We start from the raw sequence: 17,118 nt of genomic DNA, 5'->3' as shown, positions 1-17,118 counted from the left end.
TGTCAGCTTGAGAGCCTTTGATTAAACATGAGCCCCAACTGATCTCTAAGGCTTCGTTTTGGGGTGTGTGTGAGAGAGAGTGACAGCTTAGTAAATATTCTCAGTAAATCCCAGAGTAAATGCCATAGCACTTTCAGTGTGGTCCAGAGGGCGGAAGGACGCATTTGCTACATTTGCTGTCTATGGAAATGATGCTTACAATGGAATTACCTGGTAACATATGGCAACTGTCTTGTAATTAAATGCTCCACCGATATTTCCAAAATGGGGGGGGGAATCTCACAACAGCAGCACACAATTTGCTAGTGGTGATTATTTGTCTAGGATGAGCACAGTTGACCAGATGAGTGTTTGGCTCAAAGCTGTGTCTGATCCTTGAATTCCCCTACTAATATTGATCCTTAACAAAGGAAAAAGGGGGGATATACAGATACAAGAATGGTTTAGAAAGGGCTACGGTGAATATCCTGTCATTCTGGAATTTTTTTTTTTAAATATTGCATTTGTTACAGTGAAATACTTTCTCCCCAAAAGTCATGTTGCTTGAACATTCATGGTGTTTCAAAGTTAGTTGCCACCTATGTTGCTTTCTTGCTGGCAGTTTTTTTTTTTTCTTGTTCTTTACCCTCTATGTCCTTAACCTCCAGGCTTTCAGTATCTTTCAGTGTTTCCTAATGTTTGTCCCCTGCTGTACCACTTCACATTGTCCACCTATTCAAAGTACCACCATCATCATCATGATGACATCATCACCAGTTACTTCTGGGTTGGGAAGCCAGATGCAACACGACAAACACCAGTAAGGCTCAGAGTGGACAGGAGGGCTTTCCTGGGCACAGAAAAGGATGCTTTGGAGCTCTGCCCACTGAACCGAGTCTTCTACCACTGTTTGTTGTGTCACATTCCTCGTCTTACTTGCTGGGCAGCAGGTGTCCAGGAGTCCCACAAGTACTACCAGACACCACCTCAAGTACCACTGGTGATACCATACTACTGGTTGAGAAATACTGGTTTACATTTTTATACCACCCTTCTTCCAAAGAGCTCAGGGCGCTGTACACAGCTGCTCCCCTCCTTTTGTCCTCACAACAACCCTGTAAGGTAGGTGAGAAAGTGACTGGCCTAAGGTCACCCAGGAAGTTTCATGGCTGAGGGGGGATTCGAACCTGGATCTTCCAGGTCTAAGTCTACCTCCCAAACCACTACACCACCCTGGCTCTCTGGTTTAGTTTGAATGGCTTTAACAGCAGCCCATATATTTTGTTTTGTGGTGTGAATCTTCTTGCATCTTTGCCTGTTGTGTGCCATCAGTGGCAAAAATCTTATGAGTCACTGAAACAAATTGAATTAAGCTAAAGGGTGCTCAGATGAAGCCAACAATAGAGAAGGAAAAGAAGAAGAGAGTAAATGGTATTCAGAGGAACTGCATTTAAATGACAAGTGTGTGTTGACAATGCACACACACACAAATTGGGCATTAAAAATTGAAAGCAAAATAGGATGAGACTGGAGATAAAAACTTTTCAGGAGTTCTGGAATAGTTAAAGTTTTTTGGGGGGACAAGTATGAAATATTGAACTAAATGTAATACTTTCACATTAAACATACTTAATTATTTTAAGAATGCAAAATGTGTTATGTATAATTTAGCACATAAAATTGTACTGTTTGTTATATTTATGATATTTAGTCATATATATCCATTCAAACAATTAAAAATACACCAAGTGTTAGACTGCAGGCTGCAGCATGTGAAGATGCTAAGCTCCATTGAGTTCAATAGAATCGGCTCCCAGGGAAGTATGTATATGATTACAGTCTGTGGTTACAATCCGATAAGCACCTCCCTCAGAGTAAGTCCCTTTGAATTCAGTGAGTCTCGCTTCCCATATACACGCATAGAATTGCACTGTAAGTATAGCTTAGGACTGCCAGTTGGGAAAAAAAAATGTAATAAATAAATTTAAGGTTTTATTATCTAAGCTTCTAATTGTACATGCATGCGTATGTCTGAGCAGTTTCATGAAGAAATAGAAGGAACACATAAGTTTATGGAGACGACTTTGAAAAATAAGCTCCTGTGATGAAGTTTGACTTCATCATAACAACCTTGAACTCTTCAGCAGTGTATGGTCTTCATCATGCACTGCAGACATCATTGTCACTGTGATCGGAAAATGGCATGAACTGGAACAGGCGTCTCAATTTGTTTGTAAGTTAAGATGGTCCTTCGGTCATGTCTGTGTGTTTTGAAACATTGGTTGGTTTCTTTCATTTTGCTGTGAAAGATGGAGAGATCTGACCTGAATGAGAAATGAAGGGTTGTCAAGGCCCGCTGTACAAATGACTTCTTCCAGACCACAAAACAGATGCTGGTGAAGGCAAACACGAGCAGTTTCTCACTCGCTGTGAGCCTGTCCTTTTCAAGCCAAATGGTTCTGTTGGAGTACATGCAGGTTAATGTCCGATAATAATGTCTCAAGCAATGAAGCAATCAAGACACACTCACATGTTTAGGGTTCATGAAGGGAGCAAGACCAGGCTGGCTTGCTTAAGGGAGAGAGCACTCACACACACCCAGCCAGCCTCCTCGTCTTCCTTTATTAACCTCCCTCTCAGCCCAGTACAAAGTCCAGTAGGTAAACACTGTAAGTTCCTCAGCTACATTCTAGCCTAGTACAAAGGTCAGTCGGGGAACAATGCAAGTTCCTCAAGGGATTTGGCACTTTGTGGATTCAGCCTGTTTACTCATTCTGCTTCCGAGCGAGCTCAGGCATCACCCAAACCGGAGCTCGGGCATCACCAGTCTGCCTTACGACTCGAGCATCACCCCAGAGTGTGCTCCAAGGATGCGAGTGAGTGTGCTCACTAGCCCTGTCACATAAGCAAAAGGGTAAGGTCCGGATAAGGTCCAGTATTCCCCTGATTATTTAATAATAATAATAATAATAATAATAATAATAATAATAATAATAATAATAATAATAATAATAAACAACTTAATTTATATCCCGCCCTTCTCCCTAAAGGAACCTAGGGCGGCTAACAACATGTAAAAAAAGCAGATTTTAAAAAACATTAAACACATGGCAGATAAAATTTAAAAACACATTAACAGAGGCCATAAAAACAGAAGTCAGATTAAAAGACAGAATAAAAGAGCAAGTCACAGAGGAATCAAGCCTGTAAAAAGCTAAAAGATGTGTAAAAATGTAAGACATTTCCTTCAAATGTCCAATAAAATGCACCCCTTGCTCCCACACCCAGGACGCAAAGCAATAACTTGAGTTGAAATGGGCAATAAGTTTATCAAAGTGACCATCTTCCGTATGATTTCTGAACTGTGTGTGTGATTCATAGTCTGTGATTTCCCTCAAAGCATTGCAGGCTTCAGTGTATTCAGTCTCCAGGATTCTGACATCTCTTTATGAATGGTAACTCTCAATGAACCTACCCCTCGTCCTGAGCACAGAGCCATCAGTGCAATGGTCCAGCTCCCCTACCTGCTTTTGGATTAGCAAACCTCATCTCCATGTAACTTCCTCAGACCAAACAACCTTTGGGGATGTGAATGTACATTCAGCCCCAGAGGACCTAACCACTGTCCCTTTTGCCATTCAGCCCTAAGAGATTGTAATGCTGTCCTCTCCTAGCCCCTGAACACTTACACTTACACCAAACCTTTTAAAGCTTCTTGACCCACGCTGCTGCTGGTGGTTTTGTCCTACTTGCTTAGACCCAGGAAAAGCAATTAGTTTCTCAGTATGACGAGGTAAAATAGATCACCCAGTTATGAGCGTTCAGGCAGAAGGGCAAAATATCCTGACTCAGCCTGAAAGTGACCAGCTAATGACATAGTGTAGAAATTGGGTGGCTAGGTAGGTTTTGTGTCTTTGCACGGACAGTGCAACCTGCTGTATATAAGCTCTGCCCTTGCAACTAGCTCTAGCTGGCTCAAATGGGTTCACAAAAGCCTAATGCCTTTGCACTTCATTAATGTTATGAGGAAATTGTCCAGTACATTGGGCTATACTGAATATTTCTGTCATGCCCACAGGGCAACTTATTAGCACTGGGCTGGTCTCTCCTTGACTGTTGTGAGTCATCCCATTTTTTTAATTGAAGCTACTCACTTAACTTCCAAATGAGCTTATTGTCACTGAGGTTAATGACAAATTGAAGGTGATGACTCCCATCCAAAAAGACTGTTTGCTTTTACATGGATGTATATTCCCCCCCCCCCCATAAGAAGAGGTACATGTCTTTTGCTCTGGCGGTCGCTGGCCTCCTTTGCTGCTTAGACAAGGCAAATGGAAACGAAGGCCTCTTACAGGGGAATCTATTTGGAAAAGATGTTTGCTTCCCTCTTCAGGAATTATTGGTGAGGTCTGGTCTAGTCTTTTGGGACTAAAACCTGCATTTGGCTGAGGTTAGGAGAGATTATTGTTTAAATAACCCACAGGGGACCAGATCTTCTGGCGATCCAAATACTGTTTAAGTTTTTATTGCTTTTTCTAACTTCCCCAGGCCACATCAGTCTCCTGTAAAGAAACACAGCAAAATATTAATGTATACCAACCAGTGGCAGTCTCTCTCTCTCTCTCTCTCTCTCTCTCTCTCTCTCACACACACACACACACACACACACACACACACACACACACACACACACCCCTTTCCAGACTCATGACATAGAAAATGCGCTAATGCTACCAAAGCACTTTGAATTGGGGTGCTTTGTGTCATGAATAATTGGCTTCCCTGTGGTTGTTAGAACAAGATAGGACTTCAGAAAAGCCCCCCTGCTTCCTGTTTAGATTTAAATGTTAAACAAGCACCCATTCACATTTACAAAACCAGCCACAATACCTGAATAACCACAATACCTGAATAATGGCGGTGCCATCTATGTCATCCACTGCTGCCACTTTAAGTGAATATGTCTGTGTGCCGTTGGCACAGACAATCTTGATGCTGTGCAGTGTGCTATAGTGGTAATATGGATAGTTTTGATATTTGAAAGAGGATGCAAGGCATGATCTCTTTCTTCTAATCCTCAAATACTCAAAGACCAAAAACTAAGATTAAAATGTTTAATAGAATGAAGATTAAGAGACTGCAAAACTCTGCTGAGACAAATATTGTCCTTATGTTCTTATGTTCTTATGTCCACCTGTGACTTGGAGAGCTGACTCCAGTCGTGGTAAGCAAAATGGGCCAATTCTGTCTGACCATCAGCTTCTTATCAAAATCTTATAAGAAGTTTCTTATAAATGGAAAAATCCATTACGGGTTACAAGCCATGATGTGTATGTGCAACCTCCTGATTTTAGAAATGGGCTATGTCAGAATGCCAAAAGCAAGGGAGGGCACCAGGATGCAGATCTCTTGTTATCTGGTGTGTTCCCTGGGGCATTTGGTGGGCTGCTGTGAGATACAGGAAGCTGGACTAGATGGGCCTATGGCCTGATCCAGTGGGGCTGTTCTTATGTTCTTATGTTATAGCCAGACTGCAACAAATCCACTTGCCTGATTGCCAGGGGTAAATGATCCATGCCATTCAGCAAGCAGAACACTGAGAAGCACTCAGGTCCTTTCCCCACGTTCTCAGCAAATTGGAGAGAAAATCAGAAATAGAAGAAGAAATAGAAGATGTCTCAGAAATAGAAGATTTAAATTGCTTGGAGGAGACTCCTGTTGGTTTATGTATGATACTTCACAGCCCAGCACAAATTAAAGACCTTGCCTCTGTTCTGAGTTGTCTTATGGGGCTTGAGGACTCAGAAGGTTGGAGGACACTTGTACCCATAAATATAAGCAAGAGTATGTCAAGTCAGCCTTTGTGAACCCTTGTTCGTGCCTATAAAGGGATGGATAATTGAAATTCATTTTCGGCAGTAGGATCATCATTCTTAAGGATGGAAGCAGGCAGAAGTCAGATCAGGATCTAATGGTAGGCAGTAAATTGATCAGATTTTCTGGCTTCCCATAATTGAAAAAAAGGGACAAGTGGGGGAAAAACATCCTGAGGAAAAAAACATCCTTGCTATGATTGGAATCGTGTTTCTTGGTGATCTCTCAACCACGGTGGTAACGTATTGGTTGTCTTTTAATAGGTCTTTATGCAGTTCTGGTGGCCAGGTTTGGAGTTTTATATTTGATTTTCTGATCTGTAGTCCTACAGATGTATTTATGTACCTGTATATGCAAGTTAACCTGGAGTTTGGCTTTTGGGGTGCCTTAGGTGATTGGCCCAGCCTCCTGAGCTACCAATTTGTGTTTGGCTATGCTTTGCACCACAGATATGAACTACCGTAGATACTCACCTATAGTATCTGAAATTTTTGCTAAGTAATCAAGCTCCAGTTATCATTTCGCCTTATCTCCAGGTCAATCAGAGGGCAGAGCCTTTCAACTCTGAACAGTTTCCTTTCTCAGCTGAGCTGTTGCTCAGCTCAGGAGGGCACCTGGCTATAGTCACTTTCCAGGGACATTCCAGCCAAAGTTAACCTTTTATTCTCCTTCCTTCTGCTGCAGCCTGGTTCTGCTTTGCAAATGCTTGCAAAGCAGGTCTGTTTTTTGAAACACCACAATGGGACCCTCCTTCCAAGGCTACAATTCAGTGCACCATTACTTAAGAATAACACCCATGGAAAGCAGTGGGTCTACTTCTGAGTAAAAAGGGTTGCAAATATGTCATCTCTCTGCTGTGAATTGAATTGCATACTCTCAGTTATGTGTTATATGTTGTATGTAGAGCTTCTGGCTTAACACACCAGACACCTTAAAGGTGGATTTGATTCATGGTTCTCCTGCAGTGGTTCCCAACCTTTTTCACTTGCATATCCCTTGGCAGCCCGTTTCCATAAATTGTACCCTTCATATTAACAAAATGTTTGTAATTAATAATACAAGACTTCATCTCCTCTATATGAAAGCCCAGACTTCATGTATTTATCACAGTGTTTTCTCTTTTTATCTGTTTGAAGAACAGAAGACTCTGCCTTTGCACAGTTTTGCACCAGAAGTGTGCTGAGAAATTCTGGGTGATTGATCACTTTTCACATTATGTTTCAGCTTTTTTACTGCGCTGGTTTTCAATCACTGGTTCATAGATGAATTGATGACCAAAAACTAGCTATTGGTGAGGTTTTCACAGCCAGCTAGCTACCTCCCTTCCAGACCGTGCATTCTGGAGCATGGCCTGCCTTTTTCTGCCATTATTTCATTCTTTTTCAATTACCCCTAAAGGTCCTGTTGAGTGTCCCTGGGAGTACGTGAATACCAGGTTGGGAACCACTGTTTTACTGGTATGTAGTTTACAGTGCACTTACTCTGATAGTGTTTACAAAAAGGTGGTGAAGACCAGAATTTAAAAAAGTATAAAAATGTATCTTATGATTTTTTACTATGTTTTTAATATGCTTGGCAACCTTCAGTCTCGAAAGACTATGGTATAAGCCTACAGCACCTGGTATTCCCAAGCGGTCTCCCATCCAAGTACTAACCAGGCCTGATCCTGCTTAGCTTCCGAGATCAGACAAGATCAGGCATATGCAGGGTAACAGTTGCTGCTGTTTTTAATAAATTAGAGACTAAAGTTCTTAGGTAACAATTAGTGGTGGGTTATTTTTCAGTATCTGCCCTTTGGTAAAATCAGACAAAACTATAGTCAGGCACCCCCCTAAGTTTAACCCCTGACTTTTCCAAGGGTCATAGAAAATTCCATGATTGTTGGCTCAAAACCTGCCCTGGACTTATCTGTGGGGTCAACTTATGGTTGGGTGTCTGCGATATTTTGCGCCTGGCTCTGGAGGAAGGATGGCAAGAGCCCCTGCCCCCCCCAAACAAGCACCTTAAATAGATCCCAAGAGGGGCTGTAGCACCATGGTAGACCACTTGATGTTTTGTATGTAGAAAGCCACAGTTTTTTATTCCCCGGTAGAGTAAGGCAGATAAAAATTCCTGTCTGAAACCTTGGAGAGTGGCTGTCAATATTTCTGGATAATACTGACCTTTGTTTGTGATCACAAGTTTCCAAGGTTCTAGACCACGTTCCATACAATTTTGATCTCCCTGGCATTTCACCCTCACCTATGAAGGGCATTATTAAAGATAAAAAGAGAAGAAAATTAAGGCTGGTAAACACAAAAACCTAAAGATCCCACAGGACCTAAAGTAGAAAGCTAAAACCCACTAAATGAAGGTTAAAAGCATACTCCCCCATAAAACAGGTTTTGTAGGTTTGTAAAACCTACAAAAGTAAAGGTTAAAGGCATACTCCCACATCAGAGAGACAAACTACTAGCCAGAGCTTCCAAGAAGCTTCCAAGACCTAATATAGGTGAGACCCTGTTCAGTTCATAGTGCATTCTCCAGTCAAACAACTTAATCCCAGTTATGTGACCAATCAACTTCTCAAACCATCCTGACCTTTGATAGACTAATGCTCTGACTTAGACTGCAGTCCTGTACACACCTCCCTGGGAGCAAGTCAGTGGTGCTTACTTTTGAGTAGACACATACCAGATCGCATTGTCTTTATAAGGCAGCAACCCAAACTTCTAAGCCTGCCCATCTTTGTTATGGAATGTGTTTCCACCTCAGATACCCAGATGTTTTCTGCTTCCTTATAACTTAAAGGGAAATCTGTCCCATCCCTTTTGGCGTGCTTGGAAGCTATGAACTGTGTGAAGCTAAAATTTTAAAAATTGGAGTTTTGCAGAAAATGTTTTGACAATGAAGATGGGGAAGAATTTTAAAGTTCCTGCTAGTTTTTGTTCTACTTTTTCTGTGGTATAAATATTGAAGGAAAATGTGTCTAATGGTGATACAAGGGACTGATTATATATAAAATAACATGTGGCCCCGTCATCTTATCTTCTCCCAATAAACCATTTGGATGCTCCCAGTTGTAGCTAAAGTGAATTTAAACTATAGCCATTAGCGTGGATTTATGGGTGTTGATAAAACTAAAGCTCTTTTTTTGCATTCCTCAGCAGCATTAGGTGAAAAGATAGTGAGGAGAAACTCAGAACTGTGGGGGGGGGGGGCATCTCTGTCATCCTCACACGTTCTTGCACACATCTTAGTGTGCCTTCAATCCATCTTTTCCTCTTGCAAATGTATTTTTCCACTCTGTTTTGCATCTGCCCTTGCAGGCACTGGAAACAGGTTTGTCTTTCATACATCAGACTTTGCTCTCGCATGGATTTGCTCCTCTGCAAGAACTAGCACTTTTGACCCTTTGCAAAGACCCTTTGCTTATAAACAGCAAAAAAAAAAATTGGTCTTTGATAATCATGCAGGGCAATACTTAGGTCTCCCTTTCCTTTTCTGTTCCTACAGCTCATATCTTCACAGAGCTGACCATTCTGAACAAATTTGTTTGGGGCGTGTATGTTTGGTTTTTTCCCCCCTGTGGTGATGAAAGATGAAAAAATAAGTCTTTCTGTATATTGGCAGAGAAGATAAGTTATAAGCTACAGAAGAGCATGTTGCTGCCCTGAGAAAGTGCTGGAGGGTTCATGTGTAGGAACTGGAGGAAATCTATTTTGTTGGCTGTATTAATTTGTGCTGCATCAACTGGCCCCTCAAAAGCTTCCTCCCAAGGACATTTTGCTTCAAGGTATGATTTTAGCATGGAGCAATACCCACCATCTTGCATCACTGCCTTTCTCTGCACATCCACCTACATATCCTCCTGTACCCTTCAGCAATTCGGAGGTGAAAATAGGGACACAGTTTTAACACCCCTATTCTTATCCAAGGATCACTGCCAAGACCTCCCCTTACCATGGCTGCACATTTCTGAAGGCTCTGCTCCATCTGCTATATGCCATAATTGTGTGTTTGTTCTTTTGGCTAAAGATATACTAGGAAAAAAAATGAAACATGAAATTGCCCTACGCTGCTAGCAACAGTTCCAAAATATGCCTTGGGCTATGCTGTGTATCAAATGTGAGGTGTACACTTATCCTGGGACCTTATTGTTTGTGCATATTCATACAAATGGCAATCGTGCTAGAACAGGGGTGCCCAAACCCTGGCCCAGGGGCCATTTGCAGCCCTCAGGGACTCACAATCCGGCCTGTGGGGAGCCCCCAGTCTCCAATTATCCTCTGGCCCCCAGGAGACTTGCTGGAGCCCATGCTGGCCCAACGCAACTGCTCTTAGCGTGAGGACGACTGTTCAACCTCTCACCTGAGCTGTGGGATGAGGGCTTCCTCCACTGCTTGCTGTTTCACATCTGCAATGCAGCAGTGGCAGTGAAGGAAAGACCGGCTTTGCTTTGTGCAAGGCCTTTTATAGAACTCGAGCTATTGCAAGACCTTCATTCACTCATATAAGTTCAATATATAATATATTCATTTATGTAAATTTATGTAAATTTATTCAAATTAGAAATGTAAATTAATACTTGGTTTCCTGGCCCCTTTCACAGTGTTAGAGAGATGATGTGGCCCTCCTGCCAAAAAGTTAGGACACCCCTGTGCTAGTCAAGAAGCATTCCACCAGCACCAAGTCCCTAGAGATCCAACACATGGTGTAGAGCAGGGCTTTTCAAACTGGGGCGTCGCGACGCCCCAGCCTGTGGGCTGTGACCTCTGCCCTCTTAAGGGGCGGGGGGCAGCCTGGAGGGAGGGAGGAGGCGGCTGCGCCATCCCCAGGATCAAGCCGCTCAGGGGGCTGCAGGGGCTTGGGTGCACTTACCCAAGCCTCCTGCAGCCCCCCCCGGGGTGCTGGGAGTCTGGTGCGGACCTTTGGCAGGGCTCCCCGCAGCAGTGAAAGTGAAAGCAGAGCGACCGCGCTCCACTTCAGCGGAGGCAGGGCGCAATTGCTCCGCTTTTACATTCACTACTTACATTCACTACATTACATTCAACCAACCAACCAACAGTATTTATATACCGCTTTTCAACTCAAAGTTCACAAAGCGGTTTACAGAGAAAAATCAAATAACGTAAATGGCTCCCTGTCCCAAAAGGGCTCACAATCTAAAAAGATGCAAATACATTCACTCATTCGGAGCCTTCCACCCGCCCCCGCTGCCTCCCCCTGCCCCCACCAGCACTTACAGTGGTTCAAACTCTCCATGAGTGTTTGACAACCACTGGTGTAGAGGTTAGTGAGTTGAATTAGGACTAGGTTTCCAACTCCCTTTCAGCCATGCCCTTGACTTAGGAATCTGCCCCTCAGCTAACTTAACCTTGTTGGATGGTTGTGGGGATAAAAGGGGTCGGGGGATGGAGAGTGACGTGTACTGCTCTTAACTCCTTGGAGAGAAGGTAGGACGGAAATGTAAGCAACAAATCTTTGGAAGTGTTTGACCACTGTACAGAACTGTTGCCCTCTCTGTTTGAAGAGGGCTTGGATAAATGACTGTACGGATCCAGCTTATTAGGGTAAGCCTTCAATTCCTGATTCATGGGCTGGAACCCTCATGTACAGACATCATTTTGAGGGTGGTTTGAGGTAATGGGTTCCCTATGTTGGGATCAAGGCTTGACACAGAATTCCTAAGGCGTGTGTTGTGTCAGTTGTTTAACACCTTCCACTGGTTCTGAGCTTTCCACTTTCTAGCATTGTGTGTAACAGTCATCACTTTTGCACTGCTGTACTTCCAAAGGGGGGGGGGGAGAGAAAACTGCTGATTCCCATAGCATTTAAATAAGAAAACCCTGAAGGACCTGCCCCACAATGTATAAATAACTCTTTTTTCTCCACTTAGTGCAATCTAATTGTATATTTGCTACAGCACCTTCAGAGCAGTGAGAAAAGTTGCTTGCAGTGTGTCCTGCCAGTGCTACACCAGCTTAATAATGCAAGATGGTAGGCAGTTTAATTACAGAAAACTGTAGCATAATTAATGACATTGTAACAGTGAATAAATTACAGTGTTTCGTGATAATGTATAGCTCACCAGGGCAAGAGCAGGAGGAGGGGGAAGCAGAGGAAGAAACAAGGATAAAAGAAGCAAAATGATGAAGTGGCAGGTTAGATCTGGACTGGTTGGGGGAGGATGGGAACTGCAGAGTTAAATGCACGCTAGCGTTGACTTGGCTGTGCTGACGGAAAAGAAAGCGGAGGCAGGTGCTAGGAGAACAAAGTAAATGGGCCATGGAATTGCCTGTCCGTGACATTATTTACTTGCCTCCATTAACTCAAGTGGTCAGGAATTTTGTGATGCATTGCTAGCCTCATCTCCCATTTTACACTGTGGATGTGTCTTTGGCATTCTGCTAAACCCCCCCTCCCCCAATTTGAGCCTGTAATTAGAGAATGATGCATAAGAAACTGTCTCAGTTGCACGCACACCAATAACTCCATCTCCACCACTTTCCACTCTGGCCGGCGGCAGCCCTCCATGGTCTCAGAATTTTCTTAGCCTGCTGCCAGATATCTTTTAATTGGAAGTCCTTGGCATCCAACCAATACATACACAGAATGTGCCAGGTCACTAAGCTGTGCCTCCTGGGATTCTTGTACGCCTGGCCGGCAACATATGGAGGGCAAAAGTCTGCCTGTGATTATCTTGGCTTTGACTGAGAGTATGTAAAGTCAGTGTTGCCACCTAGTTTTGCTACCTATGAAATGTTGCAATGACTTTATTTGGGTGCTACTTCTGAGTAATTTCAAAGGAAAGCAGTAAGTTCCAGTAAAGCTAGCAGCCATTTTCCTGTGCACATCCAAGACAGATTGTGTACACTCTTGCACCAATCATTTCTATAGGGCTGGTGAAATGTCTCAAGGAGGGGAGTTCCATTTACCCCTAGCGTACCATAAATGTTTTGGAATCTGCAGTAAGGATGGCAGAGACCTTAGATATGGTGGGGGTGGGTGGGTGGGAATTGGACCCATAGTTTTGTTTGAAAAAGAGTACAAATCTAATATGTACACTTGACTTGGGTAGCACCACTGTCCAGTCAAAAAGAATGATCCTGAATAGAACATAAACATTTTATGAAAAATGTGTATGCTCATTTAAGAACATAAGAAGATCCCCGCTGAGTCAGGGCAAAGGCATATCTAGTCCAGCTTCCTGTATCTTATAGTGGCCCGCCAGATGCCTCAGGGAGCACACAAGACAACAAGAGACCTGCATTCTGGTGCCACAGTCTTGCAGCTGGAATTCTTAGGTAGCCTACTTCTAAGACCAGGAGGTTGTACAAACCCATCACAGTTTGTAACCTGTGATGGACTTATCTTCCATAAACCTGTCCAATCCCTTTTCAAAGGCATCTAGGCCAGATGCTATCATCACATCCTGTGGCAAGGAGTTCCACAGACTAATTACACGCTGGGTAAAGAAATATTTTCTTTTGTCTGTTCTACCTCTCCGATCACTCAGTTTTAGCGGAGGTCCCCTGGTTCTGGTGTTGTGTGTGAGAGAGAACATCCTTCTATCCACTCTGCATCCCTTGCATAATGCTTTATGTCTCAATCATGTCCTCCTCTCAGATATATTTTTTCTAGACCAGGGTTCTCCAGACTTCAGCCCATGGGTCAGATCTCGCACCCAGCTTAATTCCACCACCACCCCCCGCCCCCGGTCAGCGGTGCCTATCATTCCACCACAGCGCTGTGTCTTATCACCCTCCATTGCTGTACAGTGACACTCTGGGGAGTCAAGTCTGCCCAGACATCCTACTGCACAACCTGCTGGGACTCTGGGCAATAGATGCAATTGCCCAGAGCATCCATGTACAGCAATGGTGGGTGATAAGTTGTGGCTCTGTGGCGAAATGGTAAGTGCTGGCTGGGATGGGAGGGCTTTTCCCAGGGATGGGATGGGGCAGGAGGTCTGGTCTAGAGGGTTGAGCCTCCGTTTGCCTGAAGATAACATCCGAAGGTCGCCAGTTCGAGGCCACCAGCACCGTGCGACCTTGAAGCAGCTGACAAGCTGAACCGAGTTATTCCATCTGCTCTGAGCGTGGGAGGATGGAGGCCAGATCAGAACGAAACATCTGAATTGTTGTAGCTCTTGAAAGATAAGAAGATATCTAAGGGCACAGCAATCTCCAGTTTGGAGTCCACTGTTCTAAAGGGCCCGAAGTTTTCCTCATAAGGGTGGTGCCTTAGCCCAGTAATCATTTTGGTTGCTCTTTTCAGCACCTATTTAATTCAGAATATGCCCTTCCAAAGTAATAAGATGCCCCGAAGTTTTCTGCAGTTCGGTGAGGAACAACACAAGATCAGATGCATCATACTTCAGTTGTTCTAAATCCCTTTGTCTCACTTTTTTTATTGTTGTTGATTACGTCACAAAAAAATTGGACAGGGAGTCCAACCGTGTGATCTGACCCTATTGAACTTTATTATGATGGCGCTGAAACACTACGTGATGTCAGTTCTGTTTGAGCTGACTCATACACAAATACAAGATGCTACAATCAATGAGCAGTAAGCTTGCATGTACCAACTGGCCCTTCAGAGTGACCCAAGATGAGTTTATTGTTTCCTGTGTCAGGGCTCTTTCTTCTGCATTTCCTGCTCTGTGAAATCACCATCATGTGGTTTAAAAAAAAAAATTAATTGGTGCAGAAAAAAAATAGTTCTTTCACTTCAAAATAACAGGTGATATATTGTCTTAATTATATAAGAAACCAATTAAGTTTGTTATGGTTCAGCTCCCATTGACTGGAATGTGAGTCTGTTATAGCCTGTCTTTGTTTTGTTTTCTTTCCAAGCATCAGGCTGAGATATAATGAAAAAGTTCATCGTTGCCAGTGTAAACAGCAGCACTGTGTCTTCTATCATAACACAGGTTGTAATGCTGTTGCATTGGGTGTCCCAACCCCATCCATCCGGGGAAAGGAGAAAGCTTTAGTGCAATGACATTCCATCACTCAGCATTCTCTGGAAAGATGCTGTATACATGCTGTGCTTTGAGAGGCTGTATTTCAGCAGCAACCCTCTGTCACCCACTGAAGGAATGAACACCACCCTGCTAATGTTGTAATTATTGGGTGTTACTTGACTAGGCAACTAATCTAGCAGCAAGTGGCTCATCCTTACCTACTTACATGGCTGATTTTTCAAATGCAAAGTCTCTTGCCTGGGCTTGCTAGGTAGCTTAAAAAAAATCTGTTTCATTCATATTTAGATAGAGCATAAAAGCATTTTTTTCCCTTCTCTTGCTTCAATTCCACCCTATCTGCATTTCCATGCATTAATCAATTGTACAAGTTTTCTCCTTAGCCTTCATTACCTACTAAAAAAAATGAATGTGGAGAGAAAACATAATTAGATGCCACTTTGCTTAAATAATACCTTGGAAGACAACATAGCAACTTATGAAATGGTAAAGTGGAAATGGCACAGTTTGAACTAACGACCGAATTAAGAGAAGCTTTGGTATGTTTACTTTCCACCCCCCTTTCTTTCTTTAAGAAATTGAGGACTTCCCCCTCCTCTTTTGCAGTGAATCATGACAAATCTAGAGTTCCGATGGATGGATGATTAGATTTCTTTCCCATACGCACTCAAAAGTGAAATATTTCTATAATATTAAAGCCTTCAAATTGATCAAAGTGCAGTGTCAAAAGATATTGTAAGTGCATCTTCTCATCCAGTCCCCAGGATAATTGCAAATCTTACTCCTTTTTTTTAATATCCTTCTCCAGAAAAGAACTGTAGATTTCTAATACTTAGTACAGCTAAATATGAAACATGAAAAATGTGAAACATGAAATGAGCCAGTAGTCCTCAATTGAATGCCTGGCTCTTCATGTCTACGTGTTTCTCTCTCTCTCTCTCTCTCTCTCTCTCTCTCTCTCTGTGTGTGTGTGTGTGTGTGTGTGTGTGTGTGTGTGTGTTGGTGGCGTGAAACCAGACAGGTGATACCTGGAGTATTGTGTCCAGTTCTGGTCACCACATCTCAAAAAGGACGTAGTGGAAATGGAAAAGGTGCAAAAGAGAGTGACTAAGATGATTACTGGGCTGGGGCACCTTCCTTATGAGGAAAGGCTACGGCATTTGGGCCTCTTCAGCCTAGAAAAGAGAGGCCTGAGGGGGGACATGATTGAGATATACAAAATTATGCAGGGGATGGACAGAGTGGATAGAGAGATGCTCTTTACATTCTCACATAACACCAGAACCAGGAGACAACCACTAAAATTGAGTGTTGGGAGAGTTAGGGCAGACAAAAGAAAATATTTCTTTACTCAGCGTGTGGTCGGTCTGTGGAACTCCTTGCCACAGGATGTGGTGATGGCATCTGGTCTGGACGCCTTTAAAAGGGGATTGGACAAGTTTCTGGAGGAAAAATCCATTACGGGTTACAAGCCATGATGTGTATGTGCAACTTCCTGATTTTAGAAATGGGCTATGTCAGAATGCCAGATGCAAGGGAGGGCACCAGGATGAGGTCTCTTGTTATCTGGTGTGCTCCCTGGGGCATTTGGTGGGCCGCTGTGAGATACAGGAAGCTGGACTAGATGGGCCTATGTCCTGATACAGTGGGGCTGTTCTTATGTGATTAAGAACTTAAGAAAATCCCTGCTGGGTCAGGTCAAAGGCCCATCTAGCCCAGCTTCCTGTATTTCACAGTGGCCCACCAGATGCCTCAGGGAGCACACAAGACAACAAGATAAGCTGCATCCTGTGGCCACTTCCTTGTACCTGGCATTCAGCGATGACCTACTTCTCACGGCTTGTAACTTGTGATGGACCTCCATAGATCTGTCCAATCTCCTTTTAAAGGCACCTAGGCCAGGCATCATCACCACATCCTGTGGCAATGAATTCCACAAATTAATTACTATGTAATGGTCATTGCCTTGGATAAAACCGCAGAGATTAAGGCAATATTCTTGCAGAAACAGTCTAATCCAGGGGTGTCAAACTTGTTTCATACCAAGAGCCGAATAGCATTCATGATGCCTGTTGAGGGCCGAAAGTGATGCCGTTAGGCAAGAAGTGATGTAATTAAATAGGTCATAACCAAAAATAAACACTTTTTCTCACTTAGGAACTTAGTTGCAAATGACAGATGAGAAAACACACATATCTTGATCATATTTCAAGACATGGGACAGCCTAATTTTCATGTGGACTGCCCTTTCAGCAGTGCCACCTCAGCACTGCTAAGCAGCTGAGAGCCCGAGGGCCTGA

General features: G+C 43.2%; 1 pseudogene; it reads right to left on the bottom strand.

The window, feature by feature from the left end:
- Positions 1-7,459: 7,459 nt before the first annotated feature.
- On the bottom strand, positions 7,460-7,579 carry LOC136662870 (5S ribosomal RNA; annotated as a pseudogene).
- Between the last annotated feature and the right edge of the window lie 9,539 nt (positions 7,580-17,118).

This window comes from Tiliqua scincoides, chromosome 11, assembly GCF_035046505.1.
Source record: "Tiliqua scincoides isolate rTilSci1 chromosome 11, rTilSci1.hap2, whole genome shotgun sequence".
Taxonomy (NCBI): domain Eukaryota; kingdom Metazoa; phylum Chordata; class Lepidosauria; order Squamata; family Scincidae; genus Tiliqua; species Tiliqua scincoides.
This window is presented reverse-complemented; position numbering and strand designations above follow the sequence as displayed.